This window comes from Pelodiscus sinensis, chromosome 6 (assembly GCF_049634645.1).
Source record: "Pelodiscus sinensis isolate JC-2024 chromosome 6, ASM4963464v1, whole genome shotgun sequence".
Classification (NCBI taxonomy): Eukaryota; Metazoa; Chordata; order Testudines; family Trionychidae; genus Pelodiscus; species Pelodiscus sinensis.
Window position 1 is genome coordinate 121,220,052 of NC_134716.1, and position 17,857 is coordinate 121,237,908.

Sequence of the window (17,857 nt, forward strand, 5' to 3'; positions counted from 1 at the left end):
ATTTGTGGGTTGAATTCTGTACATTTCCTATCCAAGCAAAGTTCTTGCTAAAGACAATGTGCAACTGAAAACTGCATGTTTTGCACAAGGCGAATAGTAAAATTAAATCATAAAATAAGCAAATAATAAAACTGGGGAAATACTGGACAACAAAGGCAGATTGAAACACCTAAGATAATGGAGTTAAAGTAGATTTCAAAAAAGCTTTTATACCTGAGATAGAAAGCGGCAGCATAATTCCTGAACCACAGCTCAAATCTCCTATAGAAATACGTCTACACTGCACAGTTATTTTGAGATAAGCTATTCCAGAATAGTTATTCCAAAATAGCTTATTTCAAAATAGCACGTCTACACTGCAGGGAAACCTCAAAATTAATCCAAAGCAGGCTTCCCTAATGTAGACGTGCTTTCTCAATTTTGAGCCCCAGGAGGCACTGGGGAAAAATAACTTAGACAGTCCCAGGTGAAGGGCTATTTTGAAATAGCAGCAGTGGAGCATTTACACATGCCTTATTTCAAAATAGCTATTTCAGAATAGGCATTATTCCTCATAGATGAGGTTTACAGATTTTGGAATAAGCTTTCCGTTATTTCGAAATTATTTTGAAATAACAGAATGGCTGTGTAGACGCTCGCATTGTTATTTTGAAATAACGCTAGTTATCTTGAAATAATGGTGGAATGTAGTCATTGTTCTATATCCCCCACTGGCTTTCATGCAGTAGAGCCGTGGTCACCAACTGGTCGCTCGCGAGCTACTGGTCGATCTCGAGGCCTCGACCAGTCGCTCGCGAGGCATCCTGTCAGCCCCACCCCCATTTCCCTCCCACCCTCCAGAAGCCCCATTACTTACCTCGAGAGAAGACGGAGGTAGTGTCGGCTTCTGGCATGCGGGGGTTTGGCCCCGGGGCTTCCTGGCACGGGGAGGGGGTTGGCGTCAGGACAAGCGCCCGCGGGGCTTCCCTGCGCGGGTGGGGGGGTCAGCCCCCTGGGCAGGCACACGCAAGGCTTTCCTGCACGGGGGGATTGGCAGGGGAGCGCGCGCGCGGAGCTTCCCTGGGGGGGGATCGGCCCTGGGCCAGGCACGTGTTGGTTTCCGGAGGGGGGGAATACTGGGAGGAGGGAGATGCAGGGGACTCTCTGCCTCCACTGGCATCCCACTCCCCTGTCCCCACTCCCCTGTCCCTAACTGCAGAATGCTGTCCCCATTCCTGTCCCCACTCCCTGAACTCTGTCCCCAACTACAGAACTGTCCCCACTCCTGTCCCCACTCCTGTCCCCACTCCCCAAACTCTGTCCCCAGCTACAGAACTGTCTCCACTCCTCTGTCCCCAAATACAGAATGCTGTCCCCACTCCTGTCCCCCCTCCCCAAATTCTGTCCCTATTTGCATCCCCACTCTCCGAATTCTGTCCCTACTCCCGTCCCCACTCCCCGAATTCTGTACCCACTCCCGTCCCCACTCCCCGAACTCTGTCCCCACTGGCACTCTGTCCCCTGCTGCAGAACCCTGTCCTCTGCCCTCCCAGCACCCTGTTCCCTCTCCCCTGCCCCCAGCCACAGTACTCTGTCCCCACAAAATGTATAATTATAAATGCTTCATTTTAGATTTAAATAGCATCAATAAAAAACAGACCGTTTATTTCATAACTATAAACATGTAATTTTAATTGTATGTATCGCATAATTTAAAAATAAACTGTTTATCAGAGTGTGTAAGTAAGGGCTGGGGATAGCAAGTGATGGACAGGAGGAGAATAGAGAGGGCGGGGCATCAATGAAGGGGCGGGGCTTCAAGGAAGGGGAGGGGCTTCAAGGAAGGGACAGGGCGGTAGATCTTCGCCTGTTCTGAGATTTAAAAAGTGATCTTGGGTGTAAAAAGGTTGGAGACCACTGCAGTAGAGTGTGTGATTGGATGTTCTTTGCCCAGATTTTAGAGACTGAAAACAGCAGAAGAGAATCTTTTGTCCATCTATGTGCCCTCATTGAGGGTATGTCTACACTACCCCGCTAGTTCGAACTAGCGGGGTAATGTATGCATACCGAACTTGCTAATGAAGCCCGGGATTTGAATTTCCCGGGCTTCATTAGCATAAAGCCGGCGCCGCCATTTTTAAAAGCCGGCTAGTGCGAACCCCGTGCCACGCGGCTACACGCGGCACGGGCTAGATAGTTCGAACTACGTAGCCATTCCGAACTATCTGTACTCCTCATTGCGGAGTACAGATAGTTCGGAATGGCTACGTAGTTCGAACTATCTAGCCCGTGCCGCGTGTAGCCGCGCGGCACGGGGTTCGCACTAGCCGGCTTTTAAAAATGGCGGCGCCGGCTTTATGCTAATGAAGCCCGGGAAATTCAAATCCCGGGCTTCATTAGCAAGTTTGGTATGCATACATTACCCCGCTAGTTCGAACTAGCGAGGTAGTGTAGACATACCCTAACAGAATACATACACTATCTCTAATGAATTTATCCTCATGATACTTGTGTGAGGTCAGGCTGTGTTATTATGGTGTACAGATGGTGAATTTAGGCACAGAGGGAAATCAGTGGTATGCCCATGAGCACACAGCAAGTCTGCAGCAGAGCATGGGACATAAACCTGGTTCTCCCAAGTCCCAGCTAGACCCCTTACCAACAAACCATCCTCCTCCTCCCTCGGGTGCAAGGAATACAACTCCTTATAAAGGCATGTCCTGCAGTTTCCACCAGGCTTAGTCAACAGGACATAAATGGGTGGGAGGAAACAGAGACACGGGGCCATGTCTCTCCACACCAGCCAGAAGAGCTGGCCAGCTACAGAGGGCAGCCCAAGCTCCTCTCTCTTGAAAGTTAATGCTGCATCTTTCCTCTTCCCTGGCATTGTGCATCTCTGGTGTTTCTAGAGGTCACAATATTTGGTATTATTCTTCAGGTCTTCCCTTCTGGAGACTAGGATTGCCAGATGGTTTAACAAAAAATACTGAACTCCCCCACACACACAAAAAAGGGAAAAAATTCTGTCGAGAAAAAAAAAGGGGGAGATTAAAGTTGTCAAGCAAAAAAAAAAAAAGCCCCCCAGAACAGAATTGTCAAGCAAAAAACCAATTAATTTCTTTTTAAAAAGGAGGCTGTCCGTTTAAGATGGCCGCCATCTTGGGCACCATTTTTTAAAATCCCGCAGCTCTGACCTGGTAAGCACAGGACAGGGAAGCTGGGGGCCGGGGGGGGGGGAACCATTGGGGGGATGCAGGAGCAGCTTTGCGAGCCGCACTTTTGGGAGGCAAGAGCTGCATGCAGCTTGCAAGCTGTGGGTTGGCCATGGCTGGTGTAGAGGAAGGCATCATGTAGCCAGTTCCCGGGTCTCTGCTGGTCACGTGGGCCAGATCAGTGAGCGCTCCGCTCCCACCCCAGCCTCCCTAGCGTGGCACCTGGTAAGTGCCCCCTCCTGCCCCCCTTCACTACGACTCTGTCAAGCTCCTCTCTCCACTGCCCCCACCAGTTGCGGCAGGGGAAAATTGTCCCCGACGGGCTTTCACATGTCCGGTATTTCCTGTTTTTTTTACTGGATGAAGCCCGCAAATACCAGACTGTCCAGGTGAATACCAGATACTTGGCAATCCTACTGGAGTCAGATGCAATCTTCATCTTCATAAACAAAGATAAAGTTTAGGAGACAGATGTAAAATGTTACCAAAATGCTCTCAGGATTTTTAAAGCAATCTGTCTCTCTTTTTTTTGTCCTTTTTTTGGAGCCTGACTCCTTTCTTTGGTGCTCCTGGGGTTGACAGCAGTGCTTCCTGGCACCCCGCTGTATCTCCTTCCCTGGGAACTCCTACGAAAGTTATGCAGCTCAGGCAGTCTATGTAGGGCTGTTGCATAAAGCTACCACCTAGCCCCATCGGTTCTAACTCGTGCCAGTGGCTTTTGCAGCCTCAGTTCCAACTCCTTGCCAGCTTATCCTGTGGCAGAGGTTTACTCTTTCACTCAACTCTTTGGTCACCGTCAGGGTTGCCTTGAGTCTAGTCAGGATCATAGAAGAAATATTTCATTTAGTGTTCCTTTGGGGAGATGAGGAAGAGTGCTTTTACTGTGCAGCTCTAGGTTCACAACCATAACTATTATAATAATGCCACAGGGATAAAATCTAATCTACCTAACGGAGAAGGATAACACAAGAGCAAGTTTGGGGAGCAATAATTTTCACTGCATAATGAATAATAATAATGGGAAATATGGAAAGAGAACATAACATTTAGTTAAAGGGCTTCCCCCCCATCTTTATTTCGCTCTTAAATAGCACATCTTCTGACAGCTTTCCTCGCTCAGAAACCTGAAATCTCATGAGGGCCTCCTTACACAAGTAAATTAATTATTTAGTGAGTGATGGATTACATGACACTGAAGAAGCAAAAATGCCCCCAGGAGATGATGAAAGAGTAAAATCTGAGAAATCGGCATTGGAGGATAAGAATAAAAATAGGCCAGTTGTTTCTAAGCGTATACCCAGTCCAGGAAAAAGAAGAACTTACCCGCTCATGGCAGTTCATTTTCTACAGCCATGTAGTTGTTATTTACATTTGGAATGTGCTTAGAAAGTCCCCTTGGATCCATTGCTGGGGAGATATGCTTGATATACTCTAGGCTGTTGATGTAGTGGAAAGATAGCTCTTGGGCTGTGTCTACACTGGCCACTTATTCCGGAAAATCAGCTGCTTTTCCGGAATAACTTGCCAGCTGTCTACACTGGCCCCTTGAATTTCCGGAAAAGCACTGATGATCTACTGTAAGAAATCAGCCGCTTTTCCGGAAATACTATGCTGCTCCCGCTCGGGCAAAAGTCCTTTTTCCGTAAAACTGTTCCAGAAAAGGCCCAGTGTAGACAGCACAGTAGTGTTTTCTGCAAAAAAGCCCCGATTGCGAAAATGATGATCGGGGCTTTTTTGCGGAAAAGCGTGTCTACATTGGCATGAACGCTTTTCCGGAAAAAGTGCTTTTCCGGAAAAGCATCCTGCCAATGTAGACGCGCTTTTTCCGGAAATACTTATAACGGAAAACTGTTCCGTTTAAAGCATTGCCGGAAAAGGGTGCCAGTGTAGACGTAGCCTTGGAGTATTTCAGTGCTGCTGAGTTTCTTTACCCTTCCCCATGGGGGGTACAGCCTGTAAACTGTATGGAGGCAGCCCTGTTCATCCTGGTGCTATGACCTGTTCAGACTATCAACAGCCTTTGCTACTGAGGAGCACGAGTTAACCTGCCTGTGATTGACGATGGGTGTATATAGGGCAGCCCTCTGTTCGCTTTGTCCCTTTAAGTGCATCTCCACCGCAGTTAAAGACCTGCTGCAAGGCAAGGCTGGCCAAGGGCTTGTGGGGCTCAGGTTATGGGGCTATACAATTGTAATTGCAGTGTAGATGTTTGGGCTTAGGCCAGAGCCCAGCTCTTAAGCCCTGTGAGAGGAGGCTGGTCCCAGAGTCAAGACCCCGGCAAAAAGGACTTCATTGGAATTTTTAGCCCAACAGAATAAGCCCCATGAGCCTGAGTCAGCTGATGGGTTTAATTATCTATTAATACTGTGTTTCTCAACCAGTGGTTCAAGTACCCTTTGGGGTACTCGAGAGAAGTCTGGGGGGTACATCACCACAACTGAAATTTGGAGAAAACTGAATTTTTGTCTTAAGTTTTACAGCGCTTTATTATTTTTGTACTTTTTACACCCAAACATTTCATCGCCCACCTGGCTCTGTTTAGGTTGTTTAAACAAATGTGTTGCAATGGTAGAAAAAAATGTTGTGTGTCTGCAAACTGTAAGTACTGGGGGTACTTACATTTTTTCTTTTGAAAAGGGGCTACTTTATTAAAAAAAGGTTGAGAACACCATATTAATCCTTAGACTTTTAGTAGTTTTTCGTGGATGTCAAGTCACCTTCAGTGCTGGAGAAGCATCTTTAGTGATACTTCAATTTTAGGTTGTATCAACAGGTGTGTTGTAAGCAAAACTCGTGAAGTCATTCTGCCGCTCTACTCTGCACTAGTTAGGCCTCAGCTGGAGTACTGTGTCCAGTTCTGGGCGCCACATTTCAAGAAAGATGTGGAGAAATTGGAAAGGGTACAGAGAAGAGCGACAAGAATGATTAAAGGTTTAGAGAACATGACCTATGAAGCCAGGCTTCATGAACTGGGCTTGTTTAGTTTGGAAAAAAGAAGATTAAGGGGGGACATGATAGCGGTTTTCAAATATCTAAAAGGGTGTCACAAGGAGGAAGGAGAAAATTTGTTCCTCTTGGTTTCTGAGGACAGGATAAGGAGTAATGGGCTTAAAGTGCAGCAGGGGAGGTTTAGATTGGACATTAGGAAAAAATTCCTAACTGTCAGGGTGGTCAAATATTGGGATAAATTGCCAAGGGAGGTGGTGGAATCTCCCTCTCTGGAGATATTTAAGAACAGGTTAGTTAGACATCTGTCAGGGATGGTGTAGACGGAGCTTGGTCCTGCCTTGAGGGCGGGGGGCTGGACTCGATGACCTCTCGAGGTCCCTTCCAGTCCTATGATTCTATGATTCTATGATTCTATAACACTGGGGTTTCACAAGGGTCCTATAAAGTTAAGTACTCAACCTCACTGCCTTTGAGATCCTTTGAAAATCCAATTCAAAATGTTTCTCACTTTAGAATTAGAGATTAGAGCCCAACCCTGCTGCTGACAGACATGCTCCTGCAGTCTCTGCCAACTTCAATGGGAGCCATGCGTATGGAAAGATAGATCTTGACCAGGAGATTGTACAAACCCACAGCTGTAGTTCCACAATGAACCTTCCAAAATATCCTTCAGTACTGTTCAAGGCAGTGGCAGAATTCCCATTGACTTCCAAGGGAACAGGATCAGACCTTTTCTTTCTTGACTTTTCGCTTCACTGCAACGACTCTTAAGATTGCTCTCTTCTTTCCTGTCTTATGTACCTCTTCATATATTTCTCTCTGTGTAGCCAGCCCAGAAAATGTCAACATCAACTAAGTGCAGACAGGCCTGATATTACAGAGGGTTTGATATGAAACCAGCCATTTTGATAAAGCCACACTTTAAATGTGAAAATGCATTTCAAAGTTACATACCAGTGTGCTGCGAGTGAGCCTTTGATTTTTAAACAGCGTGTAGCTATGCTGTACTTGTAAATATGCAGCAATATTTTCAGGTAAGCTACACACCTATTTTAGGTTGCTGGAATGGAAGATTGCAGGCTCCAGTGAATGGGTTTGGTAATACGGAGGCTTTTGCTCACCTGTTTGAATGGGGACCCCAGTCAGTGATAACTAAATGATGGTTACAAATAATGCCTGTTTGTTTGCCTGCATGCGGTGAGTCACTATTTTCAGTCCAGGTTTGATTGGCCAGGTACCCAGCTCAGAAATCAAACAAGCTAAACAAAACTTCTCAATCACAGCTGGCACTAATATCACACGATGATCGGTGAGGTTCAAGTATAGCAGAGGAATAGACATGAATGATAAATGCTGGCTTGTGATCTCTATGTTTATACTACCATGCTGCATGACTGGTCCAGCAGAAGCCAGCGGGCAGAGGCATAAGGATCTTGAGCAAAACGGGGGTTTTGCGCAAAACGGAAGCGGCTACACTGCTTCTTTTTGAGCAAAAACCCCTTGCGCAAAAAAAAAGGCAGAAAATATGCTAATGATATTGCAACTTATGCTAATGAGTCCCTCGTTAGCATATTTTCTGCCACAAAAAATCAGTGTGAAGTTTCTACACCGCTGTACTATGGGCCAATAGCAAAGATGTTTGGGGATCTTGGAGAGGAAGCAGAGAAGGGAGAGATTAAGAGAGTTTTCTTCTTGAATAAGGGTATGTCTCCACTACAAAGTTAATTCGAACTAACAGCTGTTAGTTCGAATTAACTTTGATAGGCGCTACACATACCAACCGCTAGTTCGAACTAAATTCGAACTAGCGGAGCGCTTAATTCGAACTAGGTAAACCTCATTCCACGAGGACTAACACCTAGTTCGAATTAACTAGTTCGAATTAAGGGCTGTGTAGCCACTTAATTCGAATTAGTGGGAGGCTAGCCTTCCCCAGCTTTCCCTGCTGGCCACTCTGGGCACCACCAGGGAAACTCTTCTGCCCCCCTCCTGGCCCCAGACCCCTTAAAGGGGTACGGGCTGGCTATGGTGCCGTGCCAGGTGCAAGCCTGCCAACACCCAGCCAGCAGACCCTGCACCTGGCACGGCTCGAGCCAGCCACCCGATGCCCCCCAGCCCTCCCCCTCTTCCTGGGACCAGGCTGGCGGCTCCCGGGAGCTTGCCCGGGACCGCAAGAGGCGGGCACCCGCCTGGGCTAGTGCAGAGATCGTGGACCTCATCCATGACCTCCACACTAGGCACAGGAAAGTGTCCGTCTAGGGCAGGAGAGCTGCCAGCCTGGCCACCCAGGAGCAGGTTGGCGTGAAAATCAAGGTGGTCCACTGAGACCCCTGACCCTGAGCCCTGAGCTTAGAATGGCCGTATTGGGTCAGACCAAAGGTCAGTCTAGCCCAGTAGCCTGTCTTCTGACAGCGGCCAACACTAGGGGAGGGGATGGACCGAAGACAATGACCAAGCCATTTGTCTCGTGCCATCCCTTTCCAGCCTTCCACAAACAGAGGCCAAGGACACCATTCCTACCCCCTGACTAATACCACTCCATGGACCCAACCTCCATGACTTGATCTCACTTCCCTTTAAACTCTGTTCTAGTTGTAGCCTTCACAGCCTCCTGCAGCAAGGAGTTCCACAGGCTGACTCTTTGCTTTGTGAAGAAGAACTTTCTGTTGTTATTTTGAAGCCTGCTACCCATTCCTTTCCTTTGGTGTCCTCTAGTCCTTCTATTATGGGAACTAATGAAGAACTTTTCTTTATGCACCCTCTCCACACCACTCATGCTTTTATGGACCTCTATCATATCCCCCCTCAGTCTCCTCTTTTCTAAGCTGAAAAGTCCCAGTCTCTTTAGCCTCTCTTCATATGGGACCTGTTCCAAACCCCTGATCATTTTAGTTGCCCTCCCCTCTCCCACCCTCTCTCTTTCCCTCTCCCACCTCCTTTTCCCAGTCTCCCCGAGTTTTGTTCAATAAAGAGAGTTTTTATTTTTGAACACACGTGTCCTTTATTTTGTACATGAGGAAGGGGGGCTAGGGAGGGGTAAGTGGAAGGAGGTGAGGGAGGAATGGGGTACTAGCCCCTGATGGGGAGGACTGGGGTGGCTCTTTGGGCTCCTCGGGATGGAAGCTCTCCTGAAGCCCCTTGATTGACCCCCCCCCTCCGGATGGCAGCCTGCGGCAAGTGCAGCCGGGCTGATGGCCAAGCGTTGTGATGTGCCGAGTGTGGGCACTCAGGGCACTCCAAGCCAGGACTGCTTTGCAAGTGGGGAACCCCTGAGAACTGTCTGTCCGGGGTGGGGGTCGGGTCCCTTTAAGCGCAGCCCTCGGCTAGCCTGAGACAGCATCTCCACGCTCTAAGTCCTCCTCTGATGCCCTGCCGGCACTGCTTCCAGCCATCCTTAAGCCCGGTTCAGGGTCCACTTAATGTGGACATGCTAGTTCGAATTAGCAAAATGCTAATTCGAACTAGTTTTTAGTTCTAGCTGCGTTAGTTCGAATTAGCTTAGTTCGAATTAACTAATTCGAACTAAGTTAGTTCGAATTAGCGCTGTAGTGTAGACATACCCTCTCTCTCTCAGACGAAAGGATGCCAACTACACGCCACCGTGTTTATCAGCAAGGTAGCATAGAGCAGAGAACATCAGCCATTATGTTATCAGTTGTCCCTGCTTTCTTTTCCTTGGATAACATAATCCCTTAAATCCAGAGGGTAAAAGTCAATATCTTTATTCAACCCTTTAGTTTGTAATTCAGAAGTCAGTGGTAGATGCAGCCACTGTATAAAATATCTGTTTAATCTGACATTTGACTGGAGAATATGAAATGTTTAGATTTGTAAATAAGTGATTTTGGGTCTGTTTATGGTTTGTGCATAAGAGTCAAACACATTTCACGTGGAGGGGCAGATTCTTAGCAGACATAAGTTGGTGTAGTTCTGTTCAAGTCAGTGGGACTACATCAGTTTACAGGTACCTAGCCATTATATTTTTTACCAGAGATTTTTAATTTCCTCTCAGGAAAACTTTTTTTCCCATGTCATGAAAATAGGATTCCTCATCGAACTGTGATTAAAATACAGTGACATCTACATTTCAGCTCTATAAGTCTTCAGCCCCTGTGCTGTGTGTCATTATTTATCACTGCCTTGTGATTGTGCCTGTTTCTGATTTGAGAATATTAGAGCTGTGACTTGACTTGAAAATAACCAAAGCACTTCAAGTAACAAGAACAAATACAGAAATAATTTTTCATGGACACATAACTTCAGCACTTTCCACATATTAATTATGTAGATGGAGTCAATGTATCTTAAATCACTTTTCCGCTCCATCCATGGCGGGCTGATGGGAGCAAATGGTTCTGTCAGCTTCTCTTACTCCTCAGTTTCCCTTTCTCCTAAAGGGGGAGTACAGGACACCAGCCAGCACTGCCCTCAGTGATTTAGATGGGATTGGTCCTGCCTAGAGCAGGGGGCTGGACTTGATGACCTTCTGAGATCTCTTCCAGTTCTATGATTCTATGATAAGGGGATGGTTTGATGAGATAATATGATCTTGGTAACTAATTGACCATTCATTTTCAGTGGGAAATAGGTCAATGGAGGGATGATAAGAGTTACTATAGAGAATTTCTGGGTGTCTGGCTGGTGAGTCTTGCCCACATGCTCAGGGTTTAGCTGATCGCCATACTTGGGGTCGGGAAGGAATTTTCCTCCAGGGTAGCTTGGCAGAGGCCCTGGAGGTTTTTCACCTTCCTCTGTAGCATGGGGTACAGATCACAGCTGGAGGATTCTCTGCATCTTGGGGCCTTCAAAGTATTTGAAGGCTTCAATATCGGAGATATAGGTGAGAGGATTATTCTAAGAGAGGTGGGTGAGATTCTGTGGCCTGCACTGTGCAGGGGGTCAGACTAGATGATCATAATGGTCCCTTCTGACCTTAAAGTCTATGAGTCTATGAGCATACTAACTCAAACACCAGATCGACCTCTGGAGTGAATGACCTTCCATGTAGTGTAGATGTGCTCTCAAAATCCTGCCCCCAGTACACTGCTATTTTTAGCTTCATAGACCGTGCTGAGGTCTGTTGACTCAGGATCTGAGGCTCACTGCAGTGGGAGGTTTGTTTTTTGTTTTGGGGGGGTTTGTAGGGGGGAGGTTGGCAGTGTAGATTTAGCTTATATACAAACCTATGCAATGTTACAGACTCCATGGAAACTGACTTTCCATACTGTCCAAATCTGTGAGGGTATGTCTACACTAGCCCCCTAGTTCAAACTAGGGAGGCTAATGTAGGCATTCAAAGTTGCAAATCAAGCCTGGGATTTAAATATCCTGGGCTTTATTTGCATGTTCCCGTCTGGTCACCATTTTTGAAATTTACTAGTCTGGATTAACTGCCCACATCTACACGCGGCAGAGACCCAGTAGTTCAAATTAAAGCCCTAGTTCGAACTACCTGTTATTCTTCCGGATGGGAAGATGCAAATCAAGCATGGGGTATTTAAATCCCGGGCTTGATTTGCAACTTCAGATTCCTACATTATCCTCCCTAGTTCGAACTAGGGGGCTAGTGTAGACATACCCTATGTGAAGTGGGAAATGCATATTCCTTTGCCATTTTAATTTTACTAAAGAAAATCATTATAATACAGAAAGTGAAAAAAACCACTTAAATATATATTTGTGAAGCACATGACTAGTCCTGTTGAAGTCAATGGGGATACACTCATGCTTAAAGTTAAATATACGCTAGCTGTTTTCCTAGATTGTGGCCATAATTCCCAATCCAGAAAAGGGTTTGTGCCAACGGTCCCTCATGGCTGTATCAGACCATAGGCAACAAACAATAAATCTCCTTTTTAGCACAGTGTCTCAAGCATTAACTGTTTGTAATGGTCCAAATATCAGGTAAATTAAAAGACTTATTTTGGGGTTCAGGAATTAAAACAAGAGCTAAGTTAAATTTGGACAGTCCAGAACAGTGTTTCTTGAACTTTTTAAGACTGAGGAACACTAACCAATATTTTCTTTTTGTATGGAGAACATCAAGGATTTTTTGTTGTTGTTGATGATAAAAAAAAAAAAAAGCCCCCAGGAAAAAGTTGTTGAGCAACAACAACAAAAAAGAGATGCTTGTCCCTTTAAGAGAGCCATTCTGAATTCTGTTCTCTCTGTGGCACACCTCCAACTGCCTCACAGCACACTGGTATGCTGCGGAACACACTTTAAAAAACGCTGGTCTAAAAGGTCGTTTTTGAGAAATCTCCTGTCTTTGCATGCAGATGGAGCTGCACTGCAGGTACAAACAGTGGGTGTGCTTGTGTAGGCACATTGTTGACATTTTCACAACTGCGTCATTGATCAGAGCTTAAACTGGTAAGTGTAAAATATGACAAGGTATCCTGAGGATTCATGCAAGGCTCTTCTACACTCGGAAATTTTGTCTAGGGCATGTCTACACTAGGAAATTATGTCAAAATAACTTATTTCAAGATAACAACTCCTAAAATAACTGTTTGAAATAGCATGTCCACTCTACAGGGAAGCCTCGAAATTAGTTCAAGGCAGGCTTACTTAATGTGGATGAGCTACCTCACCTTAGGGCCCCAGGAAGCATTTGGGAGTAATTACTTTGTCTGACTCTGGGGAGTAGTTATTCAGAAATAGCAGCAATGGAGCCTCCACACTACTGCTATTTCGAAATAACTATTTTGAAACTAGCCAATTAGCCCGTCGTAAGACGGGATTTTCAGGTCTTCTCTCCTGAGCTCTCTCTCTCTCTCTTTCTTTCTCTCTTCCTACTGCCCCCCCCCCCTCAGCTCTCCTCCACCTCCTGCCTCTCTCTCCATCTCTTTCTTTCTCTTCTCCCCCTCCTGCCTCTCACTCTCCCTTTCTCTTCTCCTCCTCCTCCTGCCTCTCTCTCCCCTCTGTCTCTCCTTGCCACCCTTCCCCTTCCCCTTCGCCTCCCGCCATGGTGCTTGGCTGAGTGCTGCCTGCTCAGCCATGCTGCCACGAGGGAGGGGGGCGGTGACATACATGGCTGTGGGGGGAGCCATGTACATCACCGCCCTGCCCCCCCTTTCCCTCCCGCTGTGGGGGAGCCCAAATGGCCCCTTGCACTGCTGGCTCCCCCGGCGGCCCGGCTGAGGGGCGCAGCACTTAGCTGAGTGCCACAGCGGGAGGGGAAGGGGGTGGTGACATACATGGCCCTGCCCCCTGGCTGTGTATGTCACCGTCCCGCCCCCTTCCAGCCCTCTGAGCACAGACCTCAAACAGCCACTTGCACCCCCACCAGGGCGCAGCTGAGTGGTGCTCGCGCTGCGCCGCTCAGCTGGGCCCTGGCGGGAGAGGAAGGGGGGTGGGGCACTGACGTACATGGCCAGGGGGCGTGGCCATATATGTCAGCATTACAGACTCACAGACATTGGGCTACTATAGATATGAAAAGCTTTACTCCTCGTGGAAAGCAGGATCTGTTAGTTTGAAATAACCAGCCACTTATTTCGAAATAACAGGCTTGGTAGTGTGGACGCTAATCCTGAATCAGATCAGCAACATATTTGTATATTCAGATCTGGATTCATGGCTGGTATCTATATAATGGGACAAGTTAAAATCCCAGTATTGAGCTTGCTGCTCTATGGGAGAATTCAGATCCAGATGCAGACATTTTGGCCTGAGCAATCTCCAGTACCTAGAAGGCAAGACACTGGATTTTCAGCTGGTTTCCTTAAGGAGTTTATTATCCTTCCTGCAGCATTCAGATCTTGGATTTCTTTCCCTACTCCATCGAAGATTCAAAGGGCAGGGACAAAAAAAAATTAAAAAGAAATAACCCACCAATAACCATCAGTGTGATTTAGCAACCCATCATTTTAAAGAAATATACTTTTTAATTACAGTGGCACTGATTCAAATGGAGAATTTCAAATCTCTCAGCAAATGTCCCCTCTTCATTGCTCTGAGATATTTGACACTGAGGTCTCTTCCAGCTCTATAATTCTATGATTCTACTGATTCTCCACCCCTACCCATCCACACTTTTTGTTTAGCTTGAGGAGGGGAGGACGTCTGCGGATTAAAAGAGAAGGGGGGAAAAATCAAACTTTTTGCATCATTTGTTCATGGTTATTGGTGGCTATAAATAAGGAGAATGGAATAAAATTGTCAATGAAATAAAAAAATTTGGGTTGCTTTTCTGCTTGGAATTATTATTATTATTATTATTATTATTATTATTACATCCTTAGTCTTCTTATAATATAATAATTATAATAATATTATTATGTCCTCTTTAATATACAACCAATAATGAAAATAGCTGGGGAGCAGGAAGGGCAGGAATAAGACATAGCTTAGATCACAGTTACATTGGAATGTTGCTTTTCCAATTAGTTTGCAGAACGTGTCATGCTGGTCGATATTCTCTTCTCAGCTGAAGACAGCATCATTGTCTGATTTATGTTTTGACTCATCTCCCTGTCCCTTTACGTTAATCGTCTGCTGTTGATAGCCATTTAACTAAATGTGTCTAGGGAAATAGGGCGCATAACAGTAATGTGGAAGACAAGGATTATAGCCATTACCCACAAAGAACAAAGGATTTTATATGTTTAAAAGAGATGAGCCAACTATTCCCATTGAAGAAAAAAGCTGACCTCTGTGCTACCTCTAGTCTCTCGGTGTAAATTGCATGAAATAAAAAAATTGCATGTTCTTGCAATTGTCAAGTTATTATTGTTGTATAATTTGAGTCCTGACAGTGAACAATACAAAACAGAAGACCCCATCCCATGGAATTTACAATAATTTATTATAAAATGTATTACCTTCAGCTCTCCAAAATAGTTCTCTCCTCTACCCAGCTAAAACATGTGTGCAATCTTCACTCCTGCCCTGGAGTCTAGCTAGCTAGCTAGCTAGCTCTGAGTTTGCATAATATCAAGTGATCTGTGGATTTAATCAAAGTCTGGTAACATTGCAGCTAACTGGGCTTTTCACAATATATACCTTTTTTTGCAAATATTGTCTACCTTACATGGAAATGTTCATTTTTTTTACATGAACATTCATGGACAATGGTAAATCCTTTGAACTACCCTGTTTAACATCATTTGGGAATATAGTAAAAGCTGTCCAAATCTTTGGCAAAGCCAGTAGAAGTTCCCTCCTGTCTTTCACGTCTATCACAAGTTTTTGTGGCACCCAAAATACAGCTGCTGATTCCGTTCTTATCCCGAAACAATTAGCTCTGCAAAGCTGGGTTAGACACCTTATGAGAGAGAGGGCCTTTCTCATGAGATTTCCAGTCAGGCCATAAATACGAGATTCCCAACCTCACTTAAAGCATTTAATCTACTCTCTTTTTAACCATGTGTAGAACCAGGAGGAACAGATACATGTAGAAACTATATTACTATTACTACTACTTTTAAACTACAACTAAATTTAAAAATTTAAACTTACTTGAACTTAAAAGGTTTTGAAGGGGATTTTCAGACGCTCCTAGGTGATTTAGGAGTACATCTCTATGGATGCTTCTAAATCATTTAGGCACTTTCTAAAATCCCACTCTTTTGTCATTGAGTTATTAGTTTATCAAAAATCATTTTCAGGACTTGGAGAAGGGAGGCAGACAGCTTATTGAACAAATCTATAGGTCCTTACTTAATATTCCTCACTTTTTTCCTTCGTATTTTTCTAGACAAACTCCTAGAAAATCATGTGAAAATCAAGATCCATTTATAATCTAAACCCTCAAAAGATAATTTAAAATTAACTACTAAAATTTTAGTGTTGGTTCTCTGCCTAGGAGTGAATTTCAGTCTCAGGAAGTGAAGTCTAAAGAACCCAACTTTTAGATTGCAACATCTGCTGTCTACTTGGTGGTCCATCCTTTGCTTAGCACAGGTCTGCGCTTTTGTACATTGTATTTTTAATTTAAAAAATAACAGAGTTAAAGCTTTTAGTCCTTGAGCTAGTTGAAATATTTTTCATTAAATATTTTAGTTGAAAAAAAATGTCCCTTTAAAATGATTTTATGTATTTATTTACTAGAAGACTTACCAGGCATTGTTCGGGTCCTTCAGGCTAGGAAGTTGGGGGTAGGGTACCAGAGTTAGGACAGGGGCTTGGGGATGTGGAAGGGTCTGTGCAGGAGGCTGGAGGCATGGGGGCGGGAGTGCAGAAGTCAGCGTTAGGAGGTGAAAAAGGGCTCAGGATATGGGTGGGCTCAGGCAGGAGATTGAGAAGTGTGGGAGATTGAGAGGTGTGGGAGCACAGTGGAGGGAATGGGGAGCTCAGGGCAGAGGGCAGCTGGTAGCTACTCCTCAGGGCAAGTCTGAGGTGGCAGGAATTGTGCAGCCTGCCCATAAACTTCTCCCTGGGGCCAGCCTGGGGCCAGCCTGGGGCAACAGGGGTCAAATGGCCCACTCATCGGATTCTCCCCGAGGCTGGCCTGGGGCAGCAGAGGCCACTCTGGCCGGCCAGCAGCTGCTCCTCAGGACAGACCAGGGAGGTGGGGACCGTGCTGATTGACAGCAGCTGCTCCCCAGTCCTGGCGTGCTTGCTGCCCTCCTCTCCCCCCCCCCCCGCCGTGGTCATTCTGGGTAGAATTGTGTCCCATTCTTGCTGCCCCCTTGTGGTCACTGTGGCGTATAACTGTCCCTGCTATAACACTCCTCCCTTTCCATTTGAAGAGAAACAATCACATTCCATGCACACCCCAATGTCCTGGCACAACCAAACCCCAACCTTGCTTTAAATTATGGTACCAGGAAGTTGCACACCAAATTTGGTGGTCCAAGTTCTTATCATTTAGGAGGAGTTCCTGAACAGTCTCATAGATGGATGGACAGAGAGATGCACAAACTCTCTAAATTATATATAGTAGAATTTTTTTTATGTAATGCTAATTTATTTGTGGAAAAATTGGTGACCTTGATATTTTCAATTTTTCCCAATAATTTTGCAGTGTTTTTTTCCTACCATTGTTATTGAAATATTTTGTGTACTGAAAACCATCTTTTATTATTGCTTTTTCCCACAAATGACAAATTTTAAATATATGTTGATAACAGTATCTGTTCAAATAGTGCCCCAAATATCTCCAGAAGTGTGAAATAGGTCTATTCCAAACTCTATTAAGGAGAAGAACTTCAGAAATTTGCATGAAAATTTGTGATTATTTGCTTTGTGGCTGTGTATGGCACTGACAGCGAAGCTCTGGGTCTTCTATGGGTTACTTAGAATAAGTTCTAAATAGACTGCCACAGTAAGCAGACGCTATTGCACATCAAAAGCTCAGAGCAAAAGCAATGATTTTCTATATCATTTCACCAGATAATACATTTGATTCTAAAAGCCCGCATGAAATTGGTTTCACCCTTAGCTAACCGGAACCAGTTATTTGAATAAAAAGACTAGCTTTGCCGGTTAAGTATCCCTAAACATTAAACCATCACTCTGAATCTGAAACAATGTTCTTTTGTGCAGTAGAAATGAAACAAAAGTGCCCTGGGTTTGACTAGCTTCAAGGTGATGATTCCAGCTTTAACCTACACATGCTCTGTTTTCCAGGGTCAAAACATTAATAGGAAAGAGTTCATTTCAACTTAGTTCCATAAGATTTTGGAATCAGTTCCAGAGAATGCATCCTTTCCATCTCTGTTAAAATCCACCAGGCTGTTCCCCAGTTCATGGCTTTGCATGTGTGTAGTGTG

The 17,857-nt window shown here is 45.2% G+C and overlaps 1 long non-coding RNA gene across 2 annotated transcripts in view; it reads left to right on the forward strand.

The window, feature by feature from the left end:
• The first annotated feature begins 12,319 nt into the window (after nt 1–12,319).
• Nucleotides 12,320–17,857, forward strand: part of LOC112543657 (uncharacterized) — a 77,874-nt gene continuing 72,336 nt past the window's right edge. For both annotated transcript variants that reach the window (XR_012904530.1, XR_012904529.1), the window contains exon 1: nt 12,320–12,512. This is a non-coding gene — a long non-coding RNA (uncharacterized LOC112543657). The remainder of the gene's footprint in view (nt 12,513–17,857) is intronic.